A 22,704-nucleotide genomic window follows, 5' to 3' on the forward strand; every position below is an offset into this window, starting at 1 on the left:
CATTCTTTACTCTTCAGTAAAAAAATTCCATTGGTTTTTAACAGGATAAAACGTACCAGAAAACCGGTCGTTAACGGACTTTTATATGTTAAAGACCAGTGGGGCGTGGTTTCTCTTAACAGAGTGATTTCGTTAATTATAAAATTATAGAAAACTTTATTTTGTATGCATATACTGAAAAATTGCACTTAAATGAATGGCAGTGACTTATTTTTATCACTATGACTGGTCTTCACTCTTTCCTATAGAAATCGTACAAATGTTGCGCACGATGTTGGTACTACTTAGCGTTTCACGACGTTCCTCATAGTCACTGATGAGTATTTTGTAGACGAAACGCGCGTCTGTCGTATACAAAATTTAGTCCTGGTATCTATGATGAGTTTATTTACAACCACTAGGTCGATGCCACTGCTGGTGGAGATTTATTTCCCAGAGGGTATCACCAGCCCAGTAGTCGGCACTTTTTGTACTGACATGAATTATCATTGATATGGTTATATTTATAAATTAACTGTTTACAACATTTAGAATTTTTGAAATACTAAGGCTTTTCTACATCAGGCATAGATTACTTTAGCTGGATTTGGCAAAACTTTTAAGAATTTTGGTCCTCAATGCTCATCAACTTCGTACTTTATTTGGCCTTTTTAACTTTTTTGGATTCGCGCGTCACTGATGAGTCTTTTGAAGACGAAACGCGCGTCTGGCGTATATACAAAATTTAGTCCTGGTATCTATGATGAGTTTGTTTCCTCATAATGAAGCGATTTCGACGATTTCAAAGAACGTTTACAAGCGTTCAAGCTTATAATTGATGAGGTCAATTTACTGTTGTGAATTTGGTAACCAATTTCGGTGTGTCTGAAAATGCATAGTTTAACATTTATACTCAAAGTGGTCGTACACATTTTTTTCTTTAATGAATATTCATTTATAGGAGTTGTCAGTCTTTCCTGATAATTTTACTTTTGGCAGCAATTCGCATTTATGAATCATACAATTTCCAAATTTATACAGGTTTCTTTTTAATATAATTAGATTTTGAATTTATTTTCCCTTTTTATTGCATGTTTGTACATACTCCGTTTGTTACATTTCTTTCCGTTTTCGTTTCCTTTCTTTATTTTATCATTTCCCGATGCTTTCTTTGTCACAAAATTTAGGTAGTTAAACATTTTGGATTCATGTTTTTCTCATTTGTGTATTTTTGTGGCATTATGCATATCCTTTGTTTTGTTATAATTGCCAGCAATGGTTTTTCTCTACTTTATTTTATTAACAAAAAAAAATTATGCATGTTCTTTTGATGATTTAAAACTTGCAGATATACAACGTTCCTTGAATAAAACAAATGTCATGCATGTGCTGAAAAAAACTAAGATCCCGATATTTTTTTTACATCAATTTCATTTGGTCAACATTTGAATTTAAACTTAAACTTTTCCTTTATCATACATTGGCTATATTATAATTTATATTTTTATTTTCATTCGAATTAAACTTTAAACAAGTATGATATAAAATTAAAAACCCGAGCATGGAATCAATTACGTTTTGCGAACGTTGGGACAAAACGGCTATACTTTTTGAAACAATCTAAAAATCTTGTTGCCTATCGAAAAAATGCTTAACACTATATTGTTTAAACAGAAAATAGAAAAACACTTTTACCGCCAAGTGTTATATTATATGATCTAACTATGCTTATTTAATAAACAGCCGGTTAAAACCTTAATTGTAAAGAAAATACAGCGTATTTTTTTCGTTGGGACAAGATGGCTATATTTTTTGAAGTCATTGCAATAGAAACTATACGCATGGTTTCCGCCAAAAAATATCATGAACCAGGAAAAAAGTAAAAAAACTTTCAATATATCATAAATATTTTTCCTTTCAGCTTCTCCAATTTCATGGTATAAATGCGCAAACCCGAAATATGCTTATCTTGCATATGCTTGGACATTTTCAGACCGTTTTCAAAAATAACATTTCCCGGTTTACGGTTTCAGTGATATTGATTTTGCTTTAACACGCGAATACAATAACAATAGTAATACCCTTGTTTAGTTTTACGATGATCAGAGAAAAAATACCGTAGGAACGAAACGGAACTCATATCTTTTGCACACAAAATGTAACGTTGGACATTACGTTTTTGCGTAAAAATGGGATAATTAAGAGTGCATGTCTTTCAACCCAAAGTTTTGTAAACGTTGTATGCCGTTTGTTATAGTTTGTTAAACGTTACATGCGTCGTTTAATCAGTGTTTATTGACCCTGTTTGAAATGTCAAAAATGCATTCACATGTTGTTTGTAATCAAACTTATTACGCTGGAAAATAGCTTCTGTAGAAGATGTTTCAGACACACCGGACATTGCTCTTCTGTGCATATATAATTTTATTGTCATTCATCATCTTCATAAGATGAATGTTTGAAGATAGTGTCGATAAAGCCTTTATATTGAGCAAATTGTATTAAATAGCAGCAATGAAAGAAAGAAGGTCAATACCTAAGTTTGAGTAATTTGTGACATTATTTTGAGTTATGACAATCAGGACCTCTTTTTCTTTTGTCAGAATCAATCTTTTTAAGTTGGAAAAATATGTTTAGATAATTAATTCAATGTTAAAGTTTATAGAAAGAAATACAGCGTTTGTACAAACCACCAAAGAAACCAAAGACACCAAAGTCAAGCACGAAAGAAACAAAAATGGCATCAAGCAGTAACCCACAAAAACAAGCAAACGTCGATTCTCCCGTTTCCGATAAACTAGATACATTAATAAAAGTTGTTCAAGATTTGAAAATTGGTCAAGAGAGTATGAAACGCATGTTTGAGTCTAAGCTTGACAAACTGAAAACTGATCTCATTGCTAGTGTAGACAACAAAATTAAAACACTTCGTGATGAAATATCACTAGATCTTGCTAGAGAAACTAACCGAACTGATCAAATAATTAATACCATTCACTCAATTCATTCACGTATAGACAATGTCGAAGAACAAGGAAAACAGATCAACTCACACCTAGTAAACAGTAATGATAACGGTGTACTATCTACATTACAAGCTTTAAACCCGTTAGATAATAATGAAATAACAATAACAGCCAATGGTATTCCGGTTACCGAAGATGAAAATCTGATACAAAAAGCCGAGAGCCTAATTTCCGCTCTTGGAGATGAGGTTACTCAGAACGTCCGAGTAACTGGTGCGGTACGCTTACCAACAAGATCCACCAACAGACCAGGAATCGTAAAAATAAGCTTTCGAAACACGCATGAAAAAGTACAAGTTCTAAGAAACAAAATTAAACTAAAAGACAATGCCGTATACAATGTTGCGGTTCCTTCCGTGCAATACATTATATGGTACTGAGAGTTCTAAAAATAAGAAATTTTCATGCTTGAACTTACCTTGTTACTTTTTTGTCAATACCAGTTTTTTAGTTAAAATTAATTGGTTTTAAAACAGTTATTCATCAAAATATAAAGTGTCGCTCGGGGTGTCATACTACTCTACATAAAAAGCAGTAAATCTCGAATATAACGCTTGATAGAAATGAATGCACATGTAGTGTTGCGTAATCTACCTAATGCTCAAGCAAGAAGCTTATGCGTTGATGGAAACGGACGCATTAAACCGAGAAATCTTCAACAAACTACACAACCTGAAACCCAAGAAAATGATCACTCGTAACAGCCCACCCGGCCTATTGACTCCATTAAACTATGCCATTTAAATAGTTGTGGATGGATTAATGAAAACAGTACATTGAGAATTGAAATTATTAAAGCAACTAATTGTGACATAATGTCCCTATGTGAAACTCATCTTACTAACGAAGATGAAATTAGTGTCCCTGGGAATACATGGTTTGGCTTTAATAGATCTACATACACAGAAAGGCGCCTAAAGCATCTGGTGGAGTCGGGGTACTTGTAAAAAACTATCTATTTGAACTTTTTAATATCTCTTCTTCTTTAGGTTTTCAGTAGTCCTTCAATGATCTGCAGATTATTTACTGTTTTGCGCGCGCAGCGTGGCCTGTATATATTATATATATTTACAAAAACAGAAAAAACAAAAATATTTGGAAATAAATTTGAAGTGTGTAATTTAATTTATAAAATTGTGATCAAAACTATGTAAATAGGCTAATAATGAGTTAAATGAATTTGTGGAGAACAGCTGGTGTGAGCTGTTCTCTGAAAGTGTCAACTGTGGCGACAGCGACTGTTTGCATTGGCAATAAGTTCCACTGAGTTATGGTATATGGAAAAAATGAATATTTATATGTCTCCGTGGTTGACAAGTGATTTGATGGCATTCTTGGAATTAAATTTACCGGCCGTGCAACTAAATTTGAATTTCTTGTATTTGAGTGTTATTTGCCTCCCGAGAACTCAAGTAGAGGCCGTGATGCTCAAAGTTTTTATGCACATCTGTTATCGCAAATGTACATGAACAACGAGAATGATGGAATATATTTGATAGGAGACTTTAATTCACAAATTGGATCTCTTTCGGAAACATTGAATGATATCGATAATCTACCTAAAAGACAACCGATAGACAAAAGTATAAACCAGCACGGACACGAACTATTACACCGTGTAGAACGCTGCATGCGGGGTGTCGGCTATGTTTGACATGGGTGGCAAGGTTGAAGCGACGAAAAAGTAACAAGGTAAGTTCAAGCATGAAAATTTCTTATTTTTAGAACTCTCAGTACCATATAATGTATTGCACGGAAGGAACCGCAACATAATCTATTTCCTGAAAGCAGAAGCAGACATTTTCAGTGCTCAGTTTTCTCAAACACCTCGCCCTAGTTTTCCGTGTTGCAGATTTTGAGGTTTATATATGCAAATTTCGGTATAAAAAAACTACTTTACACAGCTACCCTCCGTATCATTTATATAGAATTGTATTCCTCTCATTGACTTTTACCAATACCAGTTTTTTAGTTAAAATTAATTGGTTTTAAAACAGTTATTCATCAAAATATAAAGTGTCGCTCGGGGTGTCAGATTTTGCATCGCAAGGGGTAGAGGCTGTCCGTTGTTTATGCCGAATGAAGATTTGAACTCTAATATTACGATTGATGAAATAACTAAAATTGTAATGCATGCAAAATCAAAATCAGCAAGACCAGATTCCGTACGGCGTTTTAAAGTATCCGATAATCATTCAAACATTACAACAACTCTTCCAACTTATATTTGACACAAGTATAATTCCAACCATATGGGAAAAGCCATCATATGTCCAATCCTAAAGGACCCGTCATCAGATCTCCGAGTACCAATGAACTACAGAGGTATAAGTCTATTGTTGTGCACTAGCAAATTGTAAAGTTCTTTTATTAATCAACGGCACGTCAGTCATCTTGATAATAATGATATTCTTGCCGACGAAAAAAATGGGTTTTGAAAAAAATAGATTGTATGAAGACCATATATTTACTTTGAATAGTGTTATTAGAAATAATAAATCAGTATTTGTTGCTTTCATCGATCTTAAGAAATGTTTTGATTTTATTGACAGAGATAAGATGTTATACAAACTTTTGCTGAATAAAATTAATGGAAAGGGATACAACTCAAAAGTATATACCAAAGTTCTGAGTCATGTGTTCGTATAAACGTTAAACTAATATCGTGGTTTTGCTTTAAAACTGGTGTGAAACAGGGAGATAATTTATCGCCGACATTGTTCTCCATATTTATAACCGATCTTGTTCAAGAAATTAATGACCTTAATCTTGGGGTAGACTTACTTGAAACGAAGTTATCTTTATTATTGAATGCGGATGATATCGCGTTAGTCGCAAAGTAGGCTGAGGATCTTCAGTGTATGTTGAATACACTCCACCAATGGTGTAAACGTTGGAGGGTGTTAATCAATAGAGATAAATCTAAGTGTATTCATTTCAGAAAACCAAGAACCAAAGAAACTAATTTCGAATTTACAGTTGGAAAAAACAAATTGGAGAAGGTTGAAAATTACAAATATTTAGGGATTACATTCAGTCATAACGGAAATTTCAAAACCAATGTGGAAAATTTGTCGAAAGGCGGTGGGGGAGCACTGGGAACGATAATATCCAAAATTCAAAACAATAAAGACTTCGGATTCAATGCCTACGAAAAAACTGTATTACTCGTGTGTAGTTCCTATCTTAGATTACGCCTCAAGTGTCTGGGAATACAGAAAATTTCAAACAATAGACAATATTCAGTATATTTTCTTGGGGTTCACCGTTTGGCGCCTACTCTCGCCCTACATGGTGACGTTGGATGGACCCCAAGTCAGTTTCGAAGATGGACAAACATGGTGAGGTATTGGAACAGACTTTTCAAGTTTGAAGATGATCGCATAACGAAGCTCGCTTTTAATGCAAACTATAACCGTTGTACCGACAATTGGTGTAGGGAATTGAAGGACATTTTCAGTACACTTAATTTAGAACATATTTTGATTCAAAAACAGCTATTAATTTGAAAACTGTAGGAATGAACATTCAGCGCCTTTATTCAAACATACGAAATGACAATATACAACAAGTACCAAAATTTCGTACTTTCAAAACTTTCAAATTTACCTTTAATCAGAAACAATATGTAAAATTAAATTTAACCAAAGTCGAACGCTTGCATTTAGCACAACTCAGGTGTGGAATATTACCTCTCAGGATAGAAACAGGACGATATATAGGTGAAAGACCAGAAGAAAGACTCTGCAAATTTTGCACTGCAGACGTGACCGAAACTGAAACTCATTTTTTTACTAGACTGTACATTCTATTCTTATATAAGAGAACATATTTTTGGTGAACTTTTATTAACTACTTCCTTTATATCTATGGACAATAATGAAAAACTTATTTTTTTTAAATATAACCCATACTCGAAAACTAGCCAAATACATTGTACAGGCATATTCTAAAAGACGCAATTCTGTTTACAAATAGCATAATTAGGTCTTTCCACAGAAAATTGTTTTTCTTCTGATTATTATTTTTTTTTTCTTCCGCCAAATTTTGTTCTTGCGATAAACATTTGTTTCGCAATATGTCGCTTAGATATTTGGTATATGATATCGAACAGTTTATGCGCTTTGAAATTTACCCTGCGTAACCGAATACTTTTCTTTGCAGGAGTTATCTCCCCAAACACTGTTTTCCTTGTGTCCACAACTCCTTCGCAACCGTAAAAGATTACGACAAATTTATTTTATAAAATTGCTCGTTATATCCTTCGCATGATTTGTCCAATTTCGACTGAAGCAATATGAACGCTCCATATGAGAGTTATTTCCCTTTTTGTATTTGAATTTTTCAAATGTATTTTAAACTGGAACACCATAAGTGATAGAAACCTAGGATCTTTTGATTTGAGGTCCTTGGTCCAAAAAAATGAAAATTAGGTCAAGGTCAAAGGTCAAGGTCATATTCTAATTTTTGAATTTGTCTTATTTTCACTCATTTTCATTAACCTTATAAGATATCGACAAATTATTTTGTATAAATTGTTAGTTGCGACATGTGGTAACTAAATAATTTTAGTTGAAAGGGTGCGTAAACAATGAATGGGAGTTTTAGCCCCTATCATATCTTAAATTATATTTAAAGTGATATAACTTATTAACCATACATATTAGAGACTAGGGTCTTTTGATTTGAAATCCTCAGTTTATGACCTTGAAATTGAGGTCAAGGTCATAGGTTAATTTGACGTTCTAGATTTTGACCTTTGCTTTAAATTCATATCTATACATCATAAAGACATATGAACTGACATTTTAGACTGATTTTTTATATTTTAATATCAAAATAGATATTAACTGGTGGAAAGACCTTCAATTGTTCTCTGAACAATTGGTTTTTAATATCTATATATTTTTATTTTAAAATTAACTTTCGTCAACAAAAAGATAATTTCATGAATAATTTGTTATTTTCAAGAACGTGATATATTGTTTTATAATTACTTAATTTCATTTTAGGTGACTTATAGGTCCATTGGGCCGGGTGTATTAATATTTATCATATATTGTATGTTTATAATCTGTACATATTAACACATGCCACTATAAAAAATACTTTACTTACTTACTTTACTTACTTATTTATGATGAGCTCGTTTAGTGATTTAATTATTGTTTTCAACTTTAATGTGGTTTAGCGAATGTTCCTAACCTTTAATGATTTAGTTAAGGAATGGTTTCAATCTCATATGGTTTTGAAAATGTTGAAGTAATCAGGGATACTTTTATTTCTAAAGAAAAAAGTATTTACCTTACTTTGATTTTTTCCATCTTTCTGTCATACTTTCGTTGTGAATTTTATTTTTTCAGACAGATGCTGTTTTATGAAATTTTTCAAACAATTTACACAAAACCGAAGGTAATTTGATGGAATGTTACAAGTTCTCATAGAACCGAAATAATTGTGTGATACATACTAATTATTCATTCGATCAATTATCCCATAGTATCAACATCGACAGAAGTGACAAAATTATATTAACATGTCTAAAATATAAGTAATTTGCATTAATTAATTGAATCAACCATCGAGAATTTTTGTCCGAGTAAAGTATAAAAGCTTTACAGGAAATCGACCAATTCAGATTGTCGTTAAAAGATATGCCCCCTGGAGAGTTGAGCTTGCAGCATTTTAGCATTCTGCCTGACATACGTGATGTATTACTAAGCCATAGGCGATATAAATCCTTGTAATTGATGGTCTCCCTTGCTCTTCGCGGGAGACGTTAATTTGATTTTAACCAATACTCGATTTTTCAATGAGAATTTGAAATTACTCGTTCATCTCTTGTCATTCTAAATCACCGTGAAATAAATTTCGAACATTTTTCTGTAATTTTATGAGCTAAGTCAAGTTTTCCAACAAATATCTTCCTTGAGATTTACAGTTGTTTATATGTATGAACTTGAAAAATATTGAAAGTTGGATGAAGACCAAATTATCAATGTTAGTGCCATCAAATAATGAATATAATGACATTTATTTTTTTATATTTAGAGTGTATATGGTTCTTTAAAAACTCATATAACATGCACTCACATCATACACATAACCATATACTAAGATAATAAAATTGAGAGTGGAAATAGGGAATGTGTCAAAGAGATAACAACCCGACCATAGAACAGACATCAGAAGGTCACCAACAGGTCTTCAATGCAGTGAGAAATTCCCGCACCCGGAGGCGTCCTTCAGCTGGCCCCTGTACAAGAAACTAAAATTAAAAATAATACGACTAACAAAGGCCAGAGGCTCCTGACTTGGGAAAGGCGCAAAAAATGCGGCGGGGTTAAACATGTTTATGAGATCACAACCCTCCCCCTTTACCTCTAGCAAAATCCATTAACATAATTTGAGGAGTTGCGGTGACAGGCTGTAAATATAAAAAAAGAGCAACATGACTGTATACGGCTTTTAGAAAGAATGCAATGTATTCAGATTGGATTATAAAAATGAAGGCAACAGTAGAATTCGCATTTTTTTGTATATATGTGCATCTTTTATTCAAGTGTTGTTATACCATAAAAATGAAAATAACACTTTATAAATATCGTAATATTTAATTAGTTCATTTTATATATACCTTTTTTCTGTGGGAGATTTAAAGGAAACATCCATACGAGATGTCACTTTCCCAACAAGAATATTTTGCATTCATTTACATTAGGTCAATGCTGGGACCATCTTATGTACTGGTGCACCATAATTTTATCATCATTGTCATTTGACATTAAATTGTACAAAACTTTCGACCTCGAAAATTATGCAATTATTACGTTATATCAAGATATATGGATGGCTGTGTCACGTCCAGTAAAAAAAGCATATTCAGAACGAACACATGAATTAATTATAAACCATACTTTGCAATAGACCGACACGCTGAGCCGGACTTTTAACGTGCTAGTTAAGAGTCAACGGAAGGCGTTCTCTATATTTGAACTTAGAAAAAAATAAAAGCTTGAAGTTTCAGAACTCGACATAGAAATCAATGGGACTATGCACTTGTGGTGATATTCCTTACATCAAACCAAAACAGTCTGTGACTTTGCCTGTTGTATAGACACCAAAATTGAAGACATGATGTGTTTACCCTTCATTATGATGATCCATGACATGATTTATGCTCTCCAGAATTGAAAATATGATGCATGCTCTCCAGAATTCAAGACATGATTCATAATCTCTATACTTCAAGACCTAATATATACTCAACAGAATTGAAGACATAATGCCTATCTCCAGGAATACATTACATGATGATTATCCTCAGGAATTCATGACATGATGTTCATCCTCCATAATTTAATACATGGTGTATACCTTCCGGAATTCATGACATGATGCTTATCCCCCATAATTTAATACATGGTGTATACCCTCCGGAATTAATCACTAAACGGTGCACAATGTTATTACATACTTACTGGCGAATAAAGCTTTTTTAAATGAATATAGACAAAACATATTCACACATTTTAGTTATAGACAATCGACTTGTGATCTTTGAAATATAGAAGCCTGTCAAATCCTGCACTCCTGTAACCTTATTACATCATGTAGCCTATATCAAATCATACAGAAAAGACAACACATTGAATTACACATAAACATTATTAATTGGACTAGACTCGAGCAAATTCAATTTGTAGATCTGAAGATCTCCAATGCTGTAGTATGATTCAATTGAAATGTGGTTCGCAATTTGACAATCAATCCAACGCATGTGACTTAACAACAAAATAATGTACATTAAATCCTATATCTGACAGTAAATATATCGTGAAAATGTCACCAAACTAACTCAAAGACAGACATCGCATCATACTGAAATCTTAATGTTCTTTCAGACTCAGTAATTGTATTAGAGTGTAAAATAATTTTTCATAGACAGCAAATTAAGTTAGAATATACAAGTCTTTAAACAAATTTTTCGTATTTTGACATTCTGTTAATTTAGTGAAGGGAATGATGGGAGCGAACATACACTTGTTGATGTTTGATTTCTCTCACATCTCGTCCTAGTATCTTGATAAATACAAACTTGCCAGTCTTTCGAAAGTTATGTTACAACAAGATGTTTTATATAAAGACAATGGATGTTGCTCAAATTAGTGTATCAAAAAGACCATTTTGGTCGAAGTGCACTAGTTTATAATAACATGATTATCACACCACAAATACATCGCGAATAGAACAGATTAACTTATGTTACTTAATAATTATATTCATTAATAAACAAAAATGACAAATTTAAAGACCGGGGATTACGGAATTCTAATATTTTTACAATTTCACTCGCCAAATAATTACTGATATGCACCTCCTATGCAATCAAACAGTTTTTGATGACATATTTGTAGTTATTTCGTTTTAAATGTTGAACTAAAGTTCCCGCACTGCAAAATGTATACATCTAAGATACACACTTTCTAATTAAAAACTACATTTTTTAAGCTGTAAAGTTTATAGTTTATTTGATTTTTTAAAAACTGCAGTTAAAAATAATTAAGAATTGAAGTATAACAATTCCTTATTTTTATAACGGTGATATCTTGAAATCAAGATTGTTCATTTTAACAATATATATAACGGACCTATGAGCAAAGTAGCATTATTCAAAAAATTTTAAATGAATCAAAAATTGTAACATAATAAAAACTAAAAGGACCTACCTTTATTCTCCTGTTTCCAAATACATTAAATTGACGACACTCAATAATCCAAAACGTTCATCAGTTTAAAATATTAAAAATTAGAACGCCAGCAATGCGATGTTTTTACAGTTGACGAAGGAACTGTTCTTGGTCATAATTCGATATAAATCACCAAAATTAAATTGTCCAACGAGCAGACGAAAATTAAATTTGATTTCCACCAATTAACACAAAATCATTCCGTGCTGGTCTAGAAATGGTTTCTTACTGTTTAAATTGATTTAATGATTAAGGAAAAAATCAGTTTGGGGAAATGACTGCAAATTTCTACTGGCTAAACCGGATCAATCTTTCTGTTTAATAGAAGAAGATTAAACACCCCAAACAGCAACATATTTAGTAAACCACATTAGTGGTCGTGGAATAAGGTGAATACTAAATGTAGTTACTCTCATTATATTAAAGCTCCAATGTCGCCGTAGGTTGAAATTTGCAAGAAACTGTCCGTTGATTGGAGGAATAAAATCCAAAGTTTCTGAAGCTAATGAAATACTGTTGTATTTATGGTTTCCTAAATTAGTTCTAAAATATTGTACACTAAGTACTTTTCATGAAAGAGTTGTTAAGAGGTAAACAACCCCAATATGTGCATGCGTATATACTTAAAGTTTTGGATAGTTGACATAATCAAGACTAACCATTGTGAAACATAATTATCAAAAGAGTTACGTTCCAACACATCTTTAGAAAATGTAGAGTGATTTTATCAAGAGAGAATGTTTAAATATATGTCTGATTGATTGATGCTTGCTTGATATCTAGTGGCAAATAGTTTATTTATATTTAGTGTTTCCTTATTTGTATCAAGAGAAGTTTGAACATAATGTTGTTGACAATTTGAGAGTTTACCTGATAAAAATCTGTCTCATTTACAGAACACAAAAACGTACACTGTTTGTGTTGTTTTAAGTACCACAAAGGGAACCGTCAATGGAACGTTTTTACCACTGTTTTAATTTCTTGAACGCTTCCCACATTAGTGGAATGTGTTTTCCCATATCTAAAATTATGTACGATAAACAAATGGATCTCAGATTAAACAAAAAGGAACTGTAACATTTCGCATATTCTTTTTCAATGATAGCAATCTCCGAATTTGTCGCTAGCTAGATGACCATATGTTTTGCGAACAATGCATAATTCGTCGTAGCCGTTGTCATCTGAAATTTTAAAAGCAGATATAAACCCTTATTTCAAATACTTGAAAGATTGAAGATATATAGTTGTAACAATGGTCGTAGCGTTCCTGTTTGACCAAAATTCCTTCACTGTATTTTCTTTCAAATGATTATTGCAGCAAACTGGCTACTAAACAATTATATAGCAACTTGTTATGCTTGTTGGCGCGGTTATTGATTCATACCCTTTAAGAATTATTCAAGACTTATGGGATCATTTGAATTAATTTTCCCTCCTCTACTTGGAAAAACCCTTCAAGTACGGTAGCTTTTCTGTAATTCAAATTTGTCAGAGTAAATGGAAATCGACAACATATTTATTTTGTCCTACCCCATTACAAGCGAAAACAGTGAGTATAATAGATGAGGATCAAACACTCACGAGTCACCCGATCAAATCACTTTACCATTGAATTAGGTCAATTAGTTAATTTTGTGTCAGAATAATTTCTAGTATGCGAGGGCCTAGGTGAGGTTTTAAGAAAACAGAAAAATCGGCCATGAAATAATTTAAATTTAAAAGAATATGGATTTAAAATGGTGCTAAATTATAAAATAAACAACAAGAATGTGTCCATAGTACACGGATGCCCCACTCCCACTATCATTTTCTATGTTCAGTGGACCGTGAAATTGGGGTCAAAACTTTAATTTGGAATTAAAATTAGAAAGATCATATCATAGGGAACATGTGTACTAAGTTTCAAGTTGATGTAACTTTAACTTCATCAAAAACTACCTTGACCAAAAACTTTAACCTGAACTTTGCACTATCATTTTCTATGTCCAGTGGACCATGAAATTGGGGTCAAAACTATAATTTGGCATTAAAATTAGAAAGACCATATCATGGGGAACATGTGTATTAAGTTTCAAGTTGATTGGACTTCAGCTTCATCAAAAACTACCTCGACCAAAAACTTTAACCGGACGGACGAACGGAGGCACAGACGGACGAAGGGACGAACGGAGGCACAGACCAGAAAACATAATGCCCCTCTACTATCGTAGGTGGGGCATAAAAATCAAATTATAGGCGACAATGATTAAAAAATAAATATTTGATAATCCCATTCTAAGCAATCAAACCCTCATTTATAACCGTTGACATGTTCCCCTACGACTATGTTCATTAACTCTGGTACCAAACAAAACAAAATATGCATCTATATATATATCATAGTGCCGAGAAAATAATTTATATGTTGTGGTTCTCAAGTTTTATTCTCGCTATTTTAATTTCATAGTACGTTTTCACAAGCAGGGAATTTAAAATATTCAAAGGAATCACTAATTCCAGAGAAATATGTCTGTTATAGTTAATACATAATGGCAGTTTATATATATTAAAAAAATCAACCAAATACTGTTCATTTATAATGAAGACTTCAGAATAAAGTAAAAGTTAGTTATTCGCTGGTTGTCATCTTCATCGTGAATGTAAAAAAAGTTAAAAATCATTCAATATATAATTTCAAGACCTTCGAAGGAATACACTACTAAACAAGTGCCGTGCTACACTTTAGATGTAGCATATGTTTTTCTCCTAGTTTATCCTGAAATTCGTTTGTTCAATCCAGCTGTCAATTTGTGGTGATTATCTATAATTCGTTGATTCGTGACGTCCGACTAACTAAATGATCATCACAAAACTTATTACAAATAAACCCCTCTTTATTTGCGTTTGTTTTTTTCTGTATTGAACATTTTGTACAGGTTTCTTCTAGATCCACTGAGCAAGGTCATGATTTCTTGTGATATAAAGTTAACTCATGTCACAGTGAGGTACAGCCAACTATATTAGAGTGTACTACAGCTTGGAAATATATTGGGCGGCATTAGGCATTTGAGCTGGCTTTCTGCTGGGAACAGTATGTCAATATATATGTTCCTGCTTTCTGTAACTGCTAGCAAGTCAGGAAACCGACATTTCATTGGTTGTCTAATGTGATACCTTCCCGTATTTTGTTATTTTTATAGCTTTGAGTATAGATAGTAATTAAGGCATATAATTAACATTATTATGATGAAATAACATTGAACAAAACTATTTTTAACGATTTTTTCTTGTTCAAATTGTAAAAACCTCAACAGCTTCAGGTGGGGCTGCGCCCCCATGACCCCCTGCCTCGGTATAATCAGAAGGCAAGCTACGCCACTGCAAGATATTCGAGGACGATTAAAACACACATACCTCACGCATGCAGCGGCAGCAACATTAACAACAGCAATATCACTCCCTTGTAGCAGTGCCACTCTCCAAAGTAACAATAGCCAGCTCCTCATATTATATATCATCAACAATATATCCCTTCCCACATTCAACACTCGCAATTCCTTCAGCAGCAATATCCCAATTGCAATCAGCAACATTATCCCTCCCCAAGAAACAAGTACAATATCCTCATCCCAAACAGCATCAGCAATATACTACTTCCCACATGCAATATCCATTCTCTCAGCAGCAATATCCACATTAATAACAGCAGCAATACCCCCTCCCTAACAACATCGTCTGTTTCTTTTGCAGCAGTTTTTTTATCATTCATTTATGTGCCTACTCGGAACATTCCCTTCGATAGAGACTTGTTGGTTTGATCTTTCTTAGTGGTGCGCAACAATAACAGAAAATGTACTTGGTTCTAAAATAGTCAACTTGAGGTTCCAATCGGGATTTGTCCTCTTCACATGTATTAAAGAACGTAGAGGTATAGTAGGCATAGGCTTCGTGGAGCACCTTTGAACGTCGGAAAAGTAAAATCACAAAAATACAACTCCGAGGAAAATTCAAAACGGAAAGTCTCTAATCCAATGGCAAAATAAAAAGACCAAACACACTTACTTTCCAATGAAATTTATAGAAAAGGGAAAAGACGTTCTTTGACATACTCCTGGTTCATCAACTTACTGCTCAGACACTGGTGACGTTTTACAAAGTCTGAGTAGTTGCTGCATGTTCTTGAATACAGAATAAGATGGGAAATGTATATCCCATAAGCAGGTGAAGTTGGTATATTGCTACTACAGTGAGGGAAATTGATATTTTCAAAATTAAAATCGTTTCGTTTGTCATAGATTCTGGTACTGAGATGACCGTGTACCAATTAACTCATTATAAATACCAGAATTGAAATTTTATATTGACGCCACAAACAGTGTTTTGCCCAATGTGAAACTGATAAAATAAGATGATAGACTCCGTGAAAAAGACAAACCTAACAGTATAAAATATCCAACGGTGAGAAGAAGACATTTTATGATAAATCATAAAATTTATTATTGCAGTCTCCATGACAAACTAGAACATACAAATATATATATGCGTAGCCCTCCATATAACCTTGATTTGTGGTGAAACAGCACAACATAAAAACACACTTTAAATCTGGCGCAAAGGGCTTGACAAATTGATTAGGTGCAAATTACCAGATACAACTTTGTTCGTTTTGCTCAATTATTTTAGTCTTCTGTGTTGTGTTGTAGCTCATTACTTGTATTAAGTTTTATTTTTATTTTGTGTTTTGTAGACTACATGTTCTTTCAACAGAAATATACATTATGTCATTGTTTATAACTTCTGTTTCTGTTAGACGGAACACATATCCTTTGACTTTATCAGTTCGTCTTATGAGTTTGGACATCTCTTTGGTGCCTTCTGCTTCTCTTAAATAAAAAGACAAAAGCGACAGAGTACGAATCTAAGAGTACTCAGAGTTGATGAAAGCTAGTTGGTGGCCAATTTCAACTAATGATTAAACCATGATGTCCTGGTATACTTTCTCGTGAAGTAGGTGGTCATTTCATTCATTGATTGTTTTTTATTCATCATTTATCTACAGTGCTGTTCTAATTTATGAAATCAATACTAGCTGTAATTGAATGCTATATATATTTCATACGACTATTTTGTCCTTTTACGGTCTTCAAACATATTAGAACCAGTAACCTTAGTGGTATATATTTTGTTTGATTCGTTCAACCATCTATCATCCCATTTTCATCTTATGAGTAATACGATATATTCCAATGAATGATATATAATCAAAATATTTGAAAAAAACTGTCTTTTCGAAATGGTTCTTATACAAAAATGAATCACAAAATTGTACATTAAATCAACTACATCGGTTTGCATGCGAACACTATTATTGTAAATGTGGATCTATGGAAACGTACAACACACTTATTCGAACAAAAATGATAATCGCATGTAATCTGTGGATTTTCAGTATTATATCTTTTTAAAAGAAATACTTAAAAAATTTGCATGTCGTATCAATATGATATAGTTCAACAGTAGTTACAAACACAAATAATAAGTGATGTGCACATGCTTCAATGGCTCTCATAATGTACATATTCTACATAAAAACAGCCGGCTACATAGAGATTGTAAGTTACGACACAGGGTTAAAAAAAATAATAACGTAAGTAAAAGAAAAGGGTTGAACTCCACAGATATTTAACACTTTTAACATATTTTCCTTTCAGAAATGTTTCCAAAGAATAAAAGTCGAAAATTAATCTGTTCAGTTCTTGATTGAATAATTGTTTGCTCAACGTCCAGTTGCAGACATTGCATGCACCTGTAGAACAATAATTAGTGATAGACGATAAATCAACTCGGTTTGTTCTGTATTTCTGTCTGATTAACATTTTGTACATGCAGATCTTACTTCTTGAACTTGACATCGGAGTTAACGTCCAACTTTTGACGTGTCTGAATTTTAAGTATGAACAACGGCTACCATCAATTATTTAACCACAAAATCCCACACTCTTAGTCTGCAATTTTTCCTTTTCATTTCTCCACTTCATGCCATATTTTATTTAGTGGTCTGCAGCTGTCATATACCATGTCATCATATTAGTTCACATCATCTCTGTTAGTCTTCGGCTGATATAGACCATGTCATCACATCGTTTGCATCAGCTCTTTTAGTCTTCGGCAGATATACACCATGTCATTATATCATTTGCATCAGTTCTTTTAGTCTTCGGTGGATACAGACCATGTCATTCTATCATGTCAAATCAGCTCTGTTAGTCTTCGGCTGATACAGACCATGTCATCCTATCATGTCAAATCAGTTCTGTTAGTCCTCGGCTGATACAGACCATGTCAATCTAGCATGTCAAATAAGCTATGTTAGTCCTCGGCTGATACAGACCATGTCAATCTATCATGTCAAATGAGCTATGTTAGTCCTCGGCTGATACAGACCATGTCAATCTATCATGTCAAATCAGTTCTGTTAGTCCTCGGCTGATACAGACCATGTCAATCTATCATGTCAAATAAGCTATGTTAGTCCTCGGCTGATACAGACCATGCAAATCTATCATGTCAAATCAGTTCTGTTAGTCCTCGGCTGATACAGACCATGTCAATCTATCATGTCAAATAAGCTATGTTAGTCCTCGGCTGATACAGACCATGCAAATCTATCATGTCAAATCAGTTCTGTTAGTCCTCGGCTGATACAGACCATGTCAATCTATCATGTCAAATCAGTTCTGTTAGTCTTCGGCTAATACAGACCATGTCAATCTATCATGTCAAATCAGTTCTGTTAGTCCTCGGCTGATACAGACCATGCCAATCTATCATGTCAAATCAGCTGTTAGTCTTCGGCTGATACAGACCATGTCGTTCTATCATGTCAAATCAGTTCTGTTAGTCCTCGGCTGATACAGACCATGTCAATCTATCATGTCAAATCAGTTCTGTTAGTCCTCGGCTGATACAGACCATGTCAATCTACCATGTCAAATCAGTTCTGTTAGTCTTCAGCTGATACAGACCATGCAAATCTATCATGTCAAATCAGCTCGGTTAGTCTTGGTTGATATGTACCATGTCATCACATTATATTACATTAGCTCTGTTGGTCTGCATTTGATACAATGTCCTTATATCATGTCATATTAGCTCTGTTAGTCTGTGGTTGATACAGACAATGTCATTATATCATTCCAGATTATCTCTGTTAGTCTTCATGTCATCACATCATTTCATATTAGCTCTGTTTACGGGGCGCCGAATGGGACTCTTGTGGTTTTGTACTCGAAATTCAATTTTGGACGGACAAAAGTGAGTTTTGTTCAACAAAAAGGAGTTCAGTTTAACAAAATTTGTAGCTTTTTGTAAAACAGACTTTACTTTTGTTACCTAATTTGAAAATTGGGTGACAAAAGTCAATTGTGTGTGCAAATTAGTTTAGTTTGGATTATGTGAACTAATTTGCATACACAATTGACTTCTGTGAGACAAAATTGAATTTTGTCGTCACAAAATTGACATTTGTGAGACAAAATTGACTTTTGTGAGACAAAATTTACTTTTGTTAGACAAAATTGACTTTTGTGAGACAAAATTCAATTCATTTTTGTCTCACAAAATTGAATCTTGTCTCACACAATTGACTTTTTTTGTGTTTCAATTTCCATATCAGCTAACAAAAGCCAATTTTGTATGCAAATAAGTTTATATTTCCATACCTTTTTGACAAAATTGAATTTTGTCTACAAAAATGAATTTTGTCATGACAAAAATGAATTTTGTCTACAAAAATGAATTTTGTCATCACAAAAATGAATTTTGTCTACAAAAATGAATTTTGTCATCACAAAAATGAATTTTGTCATGACAAAAATGATTTTTGTTATCACAAAATTGAAGTTCTCATAAAACAAGTCTGTATCACATAGTTTTGTAAGACAAAAATTACTTTATTATGACAGAATTGAATTTTGTACAAAACCACAAGAGTCCCATTCGTTGCCCCGTACTGTTGGTCTTCGGTTATAATTGTTGACTTTACCACATCGATTCTTGTCATTTACTTTTCAAAGAGAATGAAAATTGTGTTAAACATTGCTGTTCTAAAATATGAATTATATCTTCTTGGCAAAAATTGTTACTGAACTCGAAAAATTCGGTAGATTTATAAGCGACCTCGGTATATCCCACTCTCTATAATCAAACGACAATTTCCAGATAAACAAAAACAACAATTAAAGAAGATTGTATGATGAGGTCACTTGGTTTACTGATTTGAGTAAAAATGATTTTAAAATTTATAAAAAAACCCATTTCTTTATAAGAAGGTCATTCACTGTCAGATTTCATCAATTAAATTTTGAAATTTGTCTTGCACATTAAACATTAGGCCTTCAAATTTTTTGCGTTTGATTATGGAAAATCTGCATAAATTTAAAAGTATGTTGGTTTTGAGACCATGACAACCCATTGATATTAAGTCAAAAGATATTTGGCTACAAGATGTCTAATATTAAAGATAAACATATTGACGTAATAATAACAGGTAAATCTTGAAAGTAAAAAATGGCAAAATGGAGATAATTTTTTTTTAAAAATAGAATGATCTTTCCAGTTTTAGTTAATATTGTTTTAGATCACTCTCCATATTATGGGGGAAACTATATAGATCACCAGATATCAAGGCTTCAAAGTGAAAAAATATGAATGTTCCTCAAAGGACATATAACTATAATAGTATTATCCCGTCACTGTCTGTGATTCTGTAGAAAACGACACTGGACAGACAGACGGAGATTATACGTATCTTTCTTAACTGTGTATTGATGACATAGAGTCAATAAAATGGACATTTATTATTATTTCACGACTGGGGAGTTTCGGAACAAAAAATAATTGAAAGAATAGCTAAGTGGAAATTAATAGGATGGAATAAATGGGAATGGATAGAACATTGGAACATTTGAACCTTAGAAAATAACCGTATAGATTTACGTAAGTAAGAGCATCTGGGTGAACGCAATATTTATGATATGTATAACTTTAAGAGAAAGATATAAATCGAGCTACTATGTAATAAGAAACTCATTGTTAAAAATAGACTAATCAAAATAGATACTGTTTTTCTCTGTCTCCAGAAATCCGTGATACTGGTTATAATCTAGTTTTGTAGACTTTTAAAAAATACATTCAGAAGTTATAAAAAGTTGACATTTTCTTTATGTAAAAATATATTTGATATTCAAATGATTTAAAACTCCTAAATATATCATAGTGCTTACTTTCATGGTAAAGGAGAAGTGAAATACATAAGGAGCATTCAAACTCATCAGTGGAAACCAACGGACTACGTCATAACTTGAAAACCGAAAAACGGAGAAAAGACAAATAGCAGTCTAAAAATCTCAATAAAAACCATAAGATTTTACTTTTTTTTCGGAAGGCTTACTTTTGCAAATTTCTTAAAACCCCTTGCTCATAGCCTCGTTGTAACATTATGCAATTTTAAGCATTTATGGCTACATTGTCTTAAATTCAAATAAAGTGACAGTCGTTACATGCCAAAATTATATACTTACTGTCTTGTGCTGAAAAAATTCAACACGCCTTTCATTGCATAAAAAAGGAAACAACACGCATATTAGACCGCACTGGTTCTCGTAAGTTTGCTGGAACAATAATAGGTACATCTGATATGAACAACATGGCAAATGTGCCGTTCGATTAATATTACATCGTTTTGCCATATTACTGTTTCTTACATTTAAGGAATAACAGTACTGTAGTTGACGAGTTGCCACCGTCAATTGTAGATTTGACGGTCGCAAATGCAGTTTTACTGGCGACGCGTAGCAGTAAAACGGAGATTTGCGACCGTCAAATCAAAATTGACGGTGGCAACTAGTCAACTACAGTACTGTTATTCCGATTCTAATGCATTACAAAAAGAAAAAATACGATAAAACTTGAAAAAATGTATGAATTTGACAAATAGAAAAAAATCCGCGAAACTTCATGAATGATTTTAGCACAAAGACGTCATGGCTAAACATGACGTCATACAAATGAAAACTTACAAACTGAAGACTATTACGTTGAGGGGGGGGGGGGGGGGGGCGAGACCATTTTCGGGACGCCGGGATTGACCGATTTTAGCAACGGGAAATTGGGATTGCCTTTTTTAAAGATCGGGAATTCGGGATACTGGAAACCCACGTTTTTAGCAATGGGAAATCGGGATTTTTATGTTGAAACATAACGGGATTGACAAAAAACTGTACCTTGGACAGATAAAAGTGCCATTTTCATAATAGCTTTAATCAGAATCGCATCTAGAAACAGAGTAGATCCAGATCTTATTGTTATTTTCTGCTCGTTTTTTTTTTAAAGTAACCGTAGCCAGTGCCATATTTAATATCCACTGTACGTGAATGAAATGCTAACCAAAATTCATGATAAATGTCTAATCTCCTTGGTATTAGTGTCGCTCTGATCAGTATACCCAAAGAGGGTGGTAAAGGTTTTTTTTTCGTGCAACGTGTTTTGCCATTTTTAATTTTAACCTTCCGTGAAAACAGTTCGTGCTTCACTGTGAAATTGGTCAAAACGGCAACGTGAAAGCAATTTTTTTTATTTTTCGTTCATCGTGAAATTTGAATTTTATTTCGCGTTTGTCCGTGAACATAACGCCTCTTTACAACCCTTCCCAAAAGTTAGACTTGATTTGGATATTTTCAATAAGAGTAAGATTATGTAAGACCTAAAAGAAAGCACATGTGTTTCCGGTACCCTTAAATATATCTACCCCAATTTTAAGTACCTATTATCCAACTCTACAACTACAGTTTTTTGGATGTTATGTGGACAAGCACTTATAAAGTCAGAATTTTTCTTCCATATGAACCAGTCAAAAACGTTTGAAAAAAAAAAAAAAAAAAAAAATTTGCTTTCCTACCTATCCTAATTTT

At 33.1% G+C, this 22,704-nt stretch overlaps 1 protein-coding gene across 1 annotated transcript in view; it reads right to left on the bottom strand.

The window, feature by feature from the left end:
• LOC143065277 (neuronal acetylcholine receptor subunit alpha-10-like) overlaps positions 1-12,081 on the bottom strand; it is a 95,831-nt gene extending 83,750 nt beyond the window's left edge. Inside the window, exon 1 of the mRNA XM_076238752.1 lies at positions 11,735-12,081. The gene's annotated coding sequence lies outside the window, so the exon portion shown is untranslated. The remainder of the gene's footprint in view (positions 1-11,734) is intronic.
• Between the last annotated feature and the right edge of the window lie 10,623 nt (positions 12,082-22,704).

This window comes from Mytilus galloprovincialis, chromosome 2, assembly GCF_965363235.1.
Source record: "Mytilus galloprovincialis chromosome 2, xbMytGall1.hap1.1, whole genome shotgun sequence".
Taxonomy (NCBI): Eukaryota; Metazoa; Mollusca; class Bivalvia; order Mytilida; family Mytilidae; genus Mytilus; species Mytilus galloprovincialis.